This window comes from Alexandromys fortis, unplaced genomic scaffold (genome assembly GCF_014885135.2).
Source record: "Alexandromys fortis isolate MF-2015 unplaced genomic scaffold, M_Fortis_MF-2015_v1.1 scaffold_51, whole genome shotgun sequence".
In the NCBI taxonomy this organism is placed as follows: Eukaryota; Metazoa; Chordata; class Mammalia; order Rodentia; family Cricetidae; genus Alexandromys; species Alexandromys fortis.
This window is the reverse complement of record NW_026067925.1, coordinates 377864-387506: the sequence shown is the minus strand read 5'-3', so window position 1 is coordinate 387506 and position 9643 is coordinate 377864. Positions and strand designations below refer to the sequence as shown.

The following is a 9643-nucleotide window of genomic DNA, read 5'->3' as shown; positions in this document are numbered from 1 at the left end:
AACCACTGACACATTTGAAAGCAAGGCAAGCCAATCACTGGTGGTCAGTGGTTGAATGACTGCATGGCGGCTGCTCTCTCCAGTCTTCCTCTTGCTTCCCTTTGATACGCAGGTGTCACTTAGCTCAACTTCTCTGATAGCTGGATTTCCTTACGCGACAGCAGAATAGAATCAGAAGCATTAATTATGTAACTGTGGAACCAGCCAGTGTGTTGTATCTACTGTTGGCGACAATGAGACGGAAGGTGGGGATGAAGCAAGGTCGGGGTAAGAAGTTGCTCCGGCTGACCCTTCTGCTTATACTGCAGGCTAAGCTGGACAGAGTCCGAGTCCGTTGTGTGGAGGGACGAGCTGAAAATCTGGGGCAGGTGAGAGCATGAGGACAGGAATACGAGAGAACTAGAGTCCTGGATTTGATCCCGATCCTGCGGGGGAGGGGAGAGGGAAAAATGGGGATAGAAACAAAAAAAGGAAGCTTGCTTTTGCTGGCTCTGCTCTGAGTGGTCTTCAGCTTACCATCAGCTCAAAGTGTGCTAGGTGGCGGGAGACGTGGAAGCATGTGTGTGCCCTGAGGGTGAATCTTGTGAAGAAAGCCCCTCCCTCCCACACCACCTCGATCCATCCCGGCATCTGTATCCCCAGGAGACTTGTTATGTTTCACTGTTTTTAAAATATACACTTTATTGCTCAACAAATACATGCACATGTATAGAGAGTGGGTACAGATGGATACAGAGATTAATGAATTACAGAAAAGCAAATATTGGTGGATTACTAGCCAGGTGAAGAAATAAAATCTTATCTGCACTTCAGAAGCATCAAATACACTCCTTCCCCATTACAAAGCCCTCCCTCCGTGTAGGGTAAACACCAGACCAATGGTGATCAGTTCCTTGTTCCCATACTCCACTGCCTTTGTTGGTGCGTGTTTGTAGTTTGGTTTGGGTTTTTGCTGTTGGTCTGGGCCCCTGCACACACATAGAGACACGCATATACATAGAAATAAATCTTCAATATATATAACTACATTCTATTTAGCTGCACAGCACTGAAATTCTTTCTTGTGTGATGGCAAAGGATGGTAAAGGATGCCTCTGTCTCCTGAATGGTTGTTAGCTACTTGACATTTTTTTTTTTTTTTTTTTTTTTGGTTTTTCGAGACAGGGTTTCTCTGTGGCTTTAGAGCCTGTCCTGGAACTAACTCTGTAGACCAGGCTGGTCTCGAACTCACAGAGATCCACCTGCCTCTGCCTCCCGAGTGCTGGGATTAAAGGCGTGCACCACTACTTGACATTTTTTATGTTGTAGATATTTCCTTTTTAAATTTCAATTTCATATTGTTTGATTGCACATGGAGAATCATGCTGGTTTTCATGTAGACTTTATATCTCTTATTCATTGATCTGTGAATTATTTCAGATTTCCTACGTAACAATTATGTCATCTGAAAACAGTAACTATTGTTCTTTCCTTACCAATCCCTATGCCTTTTTCTTTGTCTTGTGTTACTACAAGGTATCACCTCCAGTGTTACATTGGCTAGCAGAAGAGGGTGTCCATCCCTTGGATATAGAGATACAGGCAGTTGTGGGCCACCACCCGGGGGTTCTGGGAACTGAGTTCCAGTCCTCTGGAAGAGCAGTAGCCATTTTTAACCACTGAGTCATCTCTCTGGGCCATGTTGAAAAAAAATTTTTTATAAATGCGTTGGGTTTTGAAAGTTCCCATATTATGTTAGGTTTTCAATGAACAAAAGTTCAAACTCTTTGTTAATGGATTTGTATATGTGTTGTATTATCTTCTTACTCATGTGTGCATTAACTGGTCAAAGGCTAAGTGACATTAGGTATCTTCTTCAATCATTTTCCACATATTTTTTGAGACAGAATCTCTCATTGAACCAATGTGGCTAGACTAGAACCAATCTGGCAAGCCCCAGGAGTCTGCCTGTCTCTGCCTCCTATGCCTGGGATTACAGGAGCATTCCACTGAGCCCAGCTTTTTGTATGGGTGCTGAGAATCCAAACTCAATACTTGAGCAGCAAGCCCTTTATCAAATGAGCCGTCTCTCCAGCCTCCATGAGTCCATTTTTGAGTGAGTGAATTTGGATTGTACACGTCACCCTTCCGGATCTATCAAGTGACGACATTATCTCTATTCTCACACTGCATTTACCACCACTTTGCCATGAGACAATAAGCAGCCCGATCTTAACTTTCTATCTGCAAGACCCAGAATTCTAACGATCCTGCAGCAGCCCCTGGAGCATGAACCCCTGGGTGAAAACCCGAGTAACCCGCAGTCCACCTCAGGGAAAACTCAGGGCCTGGATGCCAAGGAGCCCTTCATAAGCAGTGCTTGTCGAAGAAGAACATAGCACTCAGCCTGCAGAATAATAACCATTTCCACCGCCGCTCTCCCTCCATCCTTTCAGCACCTGTCTACGGCTTTCCCCTGAGCTCTGCCTCACTGCACATGCTCAGAGGTGCTTCTCTGGCGCCACATCGCGGCCTGATCCCTGACGCTCTCTTGCTGCTAAAGCTAAAAGACACCCCTGCCTCTATACCCTGAAACCCCAGCTGGAGACACCCCAGAGTTCTGGGTGTTGGTGCACAACTCCTGCCCCTCACCTTCTTCCCCACTGCAGAGGAGACAAACATTTAAAAATAACGTTTGTTTGTTTTTCTCCTAGCAGAGAAGGACCCTGAGCTCAGTGGAGCCCTAAGATAGACAGGCAGCAACTTTGGAAGGGAAGTATCACCTCGGAAGTGAGTAAACTCGCTGAACGGTTTAACTACCTCATCCTCAAGTAATGCTGGTCCCCAGACGGCATGTCCAATCACACTACAATTCCTGGCATCTCCCCATGACTCTGCCTTTTTCCCAGCATTCTTTCTGCCTCCCCGCAATCCTGCCTACCTATTGGGCATTTAAATTTTTACTAAATTAATCACAATGGCATATCTTCACACAGTGTAAAGGAATATTCCACAACAATTTGGGTCACAGTTACACAAAAATAGCTCATTTACAAAGTCAGGGAGCTGGTGCGGCAATGGCAGCAGGAAGAGCAGCGACCTGGGGAGTCTGATGACCAACCTGATGAGATTCGTTCCCTGGACCAGCCATGTGACCATCCTCCCGCTGTGGGTCTCTGTGTTTCTTCTGCTTTTCTTAAAATGATATGAATCGTATTGGAATCAAAACTCACTCTAATCTAGAATAACTTTTTTTAAAAAATTACTCCTTCAAACCAGTTTTTAAATAAAAGAGCACCATTGCATTCTTTTGATGAGGACTACAACGTATCTTCTTAGATAATTCAGCCCACAATAACAATCATCATCTTATGCCTCTCTGAGGTATATGTATGTGTGTGGGTATGGGAATGTGTGCAGGTGAGTGCAAGTGTCTGTGGAATCCAGAAGAGGGAACTGAAGTCCCTGGATCTGGAACAACAAGCAGTTGTGAGTTGCCCAACATGGGTGCTGGGAACCAAACTTAAGTCCTCTGCTGCTCTTAACCACTGAGCCACCTCTGTAGCCCTTGTGTTTTAAATTGTGTCTATATATTTCCTTATGTATATTTATTTATCTACTCACGAGCCGGAGCTATTTACTCTAAACTGAAACATTCCTTCCTGGAAAGATGAGGGCGGCTCTTAAGACTTTGGAAGTAAAAGAAACATAGAAGGACAAAGAAAGAGGCACAACTTACAAGGCCCAGAAAGGTCCTGAAAATTACACATTCAAAACGTCTATCTCCACATGGGAAGTAGAAAAAGACAAGGCCTCCTGAGTTAATTGGGAGCATGGGGACCTTGGGAGAGGATTGAAGGGGAGGGGAGAGACAGGGAGGGGAGCAGAGGAAAATGTAGAGCTCAATAAAAATCAAAAAGAAAAGTCTATCTCCAAGCTTATAAAAGTTGTAAAGAATTTCTGGCAGCTAGGTAGTGATGGCACTTGGCTCTAATCCCAGAACTCAAGAGGCAGAGAACAGCAGATTCTGAGTTTGTAGCCAGCCTGGTCTATATAGTGAGTTCCAGGACAGTCAGAACTATGCAGACAGACCCTATCTCAAAAAAAAAAAAAAAAAAAAAAAACTTTTCTAGAAAAAGAGACTTTCTGGCAAGCTAATCTTCTTCCTAGTCATGAAAGAATCCCCTGAGAGGCAAGTTTATGAGCTGTCAGTCATGAAGGCATGCAGCTTTGGTGAGATACAGGTGTATTTTTGAGTTATCTCTACTCCTATAAGTAATTCTTCACCCATACTTCTGAAAAAGACTCCAATAAACTCATTTACTCACTGAACTGGACTTGGATGAAATCATCTTTGGCTCATCACCAATGTCCTACCTGGGGTGAATAGACATTTGTTCAAATCTTCCCTGGAAGTCACACATTCATGTCCAATGTCCAGGTGTGCTGTGTTCTGACTGTTTCTGTCCCCCATGGTTGAGCATCTGCAACCCTAGCTATGGAGGATGGAGGAAGTGGTGACAGGCAAATTCCCAAAACATGCTGGCCAGTCACTCTAGCCCATCTGTTAGTGCCAACGTCCCTCAGTGACTCCATCTCAAAATACAATATGAAGAACAAAAGAGGAAGACACTCAGAAGGACCTCCAGGTACACACATACAGACACACACACGTGCACACCACCTGTGCACACACAGTCATGTATAAACACACTATACACACACAACAAAAGTAAAGTAAAACAGCATTAAAAGAACTGATAGACTTTAAAGGAAAGTTACGAGACCTTACCATGAGATTTACTGCTATTTTGTTATTTGTATAAATATTTTACCTACATGTATGTGTGTCTACGACATGTGTGCCTGATGCGCAAGGGGGCCAGAAGAAGGCAACAGAACTCCTAGAACTGGGGTTACAGACAGTTGTGAAATACCATGTAAGTGCTGAGAGTGGTGTTCTGGAAGAGCAGCCAGTGTGGTCTTGACCACTGAGCTGGTGCCATATAGCAATGCCCTGTCTCAAGATAGATGGATAGGTAGGTAGGTAGGTAGGTAGGTAGGTAGGTAGGTAGGTAGATGATAGATAGATAGATAGATAGATAGATAGATAGATAGATAGATAGACAGATAGACAGATAGATAGACAGATAAATAGATAATTGGGAGTAGGACATAGTGGCACAGGCATTTAATCCCAGCACTCAGAGGTAGGAGAATTTCTTTGAGTTTGAGATGAGTCAGGGCTACATAATGAGAACTTGTCTCAAACAAAACCAAAATTCATTGTGTTGCAACATGACATTGCCTGTCTACATCAAGCCCTGTGTATTCAGGAGTCCCGGTGACTGACACGGTACCTATTGCCCCCATCTTACACATGATGCACTCAGTCTGTAGCTTGTCCCAGGCCACCTGTTGGTGACACCAAAAGATCCTCTCCCTTGTGTTGTTCCAGTGACGTAAAGAGTAATTAAAACACAGGGAAACAACAGGGAACACGGAGGTGGTGGAAAAGAAACACAACTGACCCTAAGATCTTCCAGAATAGTCCATAATGCCTCATTTCCCAAATGTATAATGTAAATAAAGCCGGTAAGAAAGAAAGGCAACCGGGGGCTAGACAGATGGCTCAGCAATTAAGAACACTGACTGTTCTTCCAGAGAACCTGGGTTCAATTCCCAGCAGCGACATGTCGGCTCACAACTGTCTGTAACTCCAGTTCTAGGGAATCCAACAACTTCACACAGACATACAGGCAGGTAAAACATCAATGCTCATAAGATTAAAATAAATATTAAAAAGAAAGGCAGCTCCTTTGAAGTCCACCATAAAATCAAGACAGATTAGACTCAGATACACAATATTGATCCAAGTATCCCTTTGCATAGGGGGAAATGGGTGCTCTGGACAAAAGAAGTTAGCCATGCTACTTGGCTTTAACCACACCTTCCCATCAAACCCTGAGGTGCAGATGAGAGGACCATCTGAGGTTCACAATAAAATCGTGCAAAGAAGGGTGTGCTGCTGTGGTGGCTCGTGCCTGCAACAGCTGCTATACTTGCTGAGGTAAGAAGCCTGCTATGAGCCCAAGGTCAGCTTGGTCTACGAGTGAGATCTTGACAAAAAAAAAAAAATCAACAACTATTAAGAAAAACAGGCTGGGCACTTGAAATCTTCCAGCCAAGTAACTTTAAATCCTTAATATGGACTACCTAGACCTCTGGCATACAGAGACAATTTGACACATTCCTTCAAGAGATCACAGACTAGAAAGGACACCAGCTGAGGACAAGTGGGGACAGACCCACCGTAGGTACAGAGATGGGCAGCCTGCTGGAGAAAATTGGCACTGCGTGGACAATAGTAGCTATCTACAAGTCAAGAGGAAGATGAGATAGAAGACTCCAGAAAAGGAGAAAACATAAAGATAGGAGAGAGCATAACCCAGACCACTGGGAACTGCAGGCCAGTCTTTCACAAGGCTGGAATGCGTGCTGTAAGGCAAAGGGTACAGTGAAATTTTATTCGTGTTTTAATAAATAAAGCTTGCCTGAAGATCAGAGTGCAAAGCTAAGCCACTATAGGCCAGGGAGTGGTGGCTCACACCTTTGATCCCAGCAGCCACACTAATTAGCCATAGAGGCCGGGCAGTGGTGGCTTTAAACCCAGCACTAGAGAGGAATATAAAACGGGAGGAGCAGGTCTCACTTTCAGTCTCCGTCTGAGGATTTGTGGAGGCAGGACCACCCTGAGGTAGGTAGAGGTAGGAGCTAGTGGCTGGCTGCTTTGCTTTTCTGATCTTCCGCTTGAACCCCAGTATCTGTCTCTGGGTTTTCAGGGTTTTCATTGTTTGTGCTACAAAGCGGCGAGTGATTGATAAAAGGGGGTGAGTGATAAAAGTGCCTCCTAGATGACTTTCAATCCTCCCACGTTGGCAATAAAGATCACTCGTCACAGCTGGCACATGAGAAGAATGGAGTCCCTGTTTGTCACCCACACTAGATATCCTCTGGGGACTGGGGACTTCAAAGGGTACCAGAAGCCTCCTTACAATAGGAGAGGATGAAAGCCAGAGGGATTTCAACCGGTGCCAACCCTGCCTGATCCCCAGGCTGGTGAGCCACCCTAGGAAAGTACCAATTATGTTGACCTTCATGATGTGAAGTTGTTCTGTAGCAATCAATGTGTGCGGGCGAGCCTATCATTAGAAGACACATAATTATCTAAGGTGACAGGCCAGGATTAACGTCCCTCCAGTGATTTTAAAAAGTGTGTGTGTGTCAGTGAATGGAGAGGGGGAAAAAACAAATATAGCAAAATATTAACAGCGGTGAACCCAGGTAAAGGAGTTCCAGGCAGTTGTGGGCTACCCAATATTAATTCTGGGCGCCTAACTGCAGCCGTCTGCAAGAGCAGTCTGTGCCCTTGGCTTCTGAACCACTTGTCCAACTCTATCTTTGCTATTTGAGACAAGGTTTCAGTCTCTAGCTCAGTCTGCCTTCAACCTTCCTGTGTAACTCAGAATGACAGCGAACTCACAGCGGCCCTCCTGCCTCAGCATCCTAGAGTCAGGCATGGGTCAACACTGTTAGTCTAAACGCATTCCTCACATTGATACCACATTTACATATGCATATTAATTTTTTATTATGTAAAATCTCTTTGTGTTTCTTTCCTACTCTTCCCTGAATTGTTACTGCAGAAGAAGTTGCTTTGTTTTGTCTTCAGAGAATCAGTGGGGCTGAGCACTGTGGCGCGGGACTCTGTTCCCAGCACCAACAGAGTATAGGTGATCCTTGACCACCAGGCTGTAAGAAGCGAGAAGAGTGGTTCGCACCTGTAATCCCAGCATTGGAAAGAGGCCAAGGCAGGAGGCTCACCCTGAGTTCCATACCCTCTCGGACCTAGTGATTTCCCGATCAGATTCATAAACTAAGAAGGTCCTACTATTCCCCAAGCATAGTAGAGGTGAGGTGTAGCTGGGGGGGGGGATAGAGGGTGTCATGGCCAACGTTCAAGCCCAAGCACCGGAAATAAACACGGATTTATTAAGTCCTAGGTTGTTTATTTACTTTCACAAAACAGTGGAACACTTTTCCGTGTTATTAAATAATCCTTAAGAACGATACTTGATTTTATTTTAGGTAAGTCTTACCTTACTAAAACCCAGCCCTCCCAATGCTGAGAGGTCGGGCATATGCCACCCCAGCCAGGCTGGAAAGATTTCACAATGGGATTAAACCCACCTCCTTGCTGCACGGCAGGCAGGCACTCTGCCACCGAGCTGTACCCCCGCCTTTACAGACAAGATGGTGTTCTCAACTTTTCGTTTGTATTTATGTGATGGGGCTGAGAATGGAACCCATTCCCTCCTGCATGCTAGACACGCGTGCTACAGTGTGCTCTGCCCAGAAAAATCATACTTTGATTTTAGTTTTGTTCCCATATGTAACCCTGGCAGGCCTAGCACTCTCTATGTAGACCAGACAGGCCTCAAATTCAATGGTTCCCCCTTCCTCTGCCTCTACGTACCAGCGCTGGTTAAAGCGCACAAGCAAAGCCAAAGTCACACGTCTGGACGCTTGTAAATCTGGCTTTCGCTCTGACCCCTGGTGGCGGCCCAGCGCCTAGCGGCAACGGGGACAAATCCAAAGCGCTTCCGGAAACCGAGGGAGGCCCGTCGGCGATATTTGCATACCCACAATGCACTGCACACGGGTCATTACATCATTTAAAAGAACAATGTACTTTATTATTGTCTTCATTTTTATCCATCCTAGTCTCTTAATTTGATGGGTATTCCAAAATTTTACCCTAAACGAATGAAACAGTCACCGTCTTTAGAGGAGAATAGTTACCACTGGTAAACTAGGAGGTACAGTCGGCCGAGGACTGTACACCTAAGCAGCTACGGCATACTCTGGTTTCTCTTCAGATCGTATAAATCTTTCGCCTTTTACTAAAGATTTCCGTGGAGAGGAACAATTTTGAGTCTTAGACTAATTTTTTGAGGCCTTGCACTAGCGAGGCTAACAACACTGTTCAAAATCAGACTGCTTTAGGGTTGTTTAAGTTGGTGGTGTTAGGTGCATCTAGAAGATTTACAGAAGGCAAGAGCTGAAAGTTTTCAACTGCCAGAAAGACAGGTTTCCTTCAGAGCGGTGGGAGGATCCTGATACACACACACACACTCAAGAGTAAAATTACCATCATCAAAACATACGCTACCCACAGAAGTCCTTTCCTTAAAGAAGGACACTGTCCCTTTGAGATACCTCGGTTTCTCATAAAAACCGGTAACAAAGTGATAGAAACTTCTGGGGCGGGGACCTCAAAAGCCAGAAACGCCGGTGGTCTGCTTGAAGCTCTCTTCCCAGAACCACCTGCAGGGGAGTATCCCCGACATCGGCCGACAGTCAAGAAACTGACTTCCCTAAAGGCCAGCCAGTCTTATACAGGAGTTTTCTCAATGGTTTCTCTTCGCAGATGACCGCAGCGTGTGACAAGCTGACAAGGACACCACCGGACCTGTACCACAGCGTCTTATTAGGGGGATCACCAGCTGGTCTGATGAATATGAATGATCAAGGCTTTCTCGTGAAGTACTGTCATCTGTTTCTAGATCGTTCTCCTTTATCAAACTTTAACAGGAATCAAAAC

At 45.0% G+C, this 9643-nt stretch overlaps 1 non-coding gene and 1 pseudogene across 1 annotated transcript; both read left to right on the top strand.

The window, feature by feature from the left end:
• Window positions 1–233: 233 nt before the first annotated feature.
• LOC126502031 (host cell factor C1 regulator 1-like) lies at window positions 234–8718 on the top strand (annotated as a pseudogene).
• Window positions 8719–8898: 180 nt separating this feature from the next.
• LOC126502258 (U5 spliceosomal RNA) lies at window positions 8899–9014 on the top strand. Its single transcript, XR_007591878.1, has one exon. It is a non-coding gene; the product is annotated as a U5 spliceosomal RNA (small nuclear RNA).
• Window positions 9015–9643: the final 629 nt, after the last annotated feature.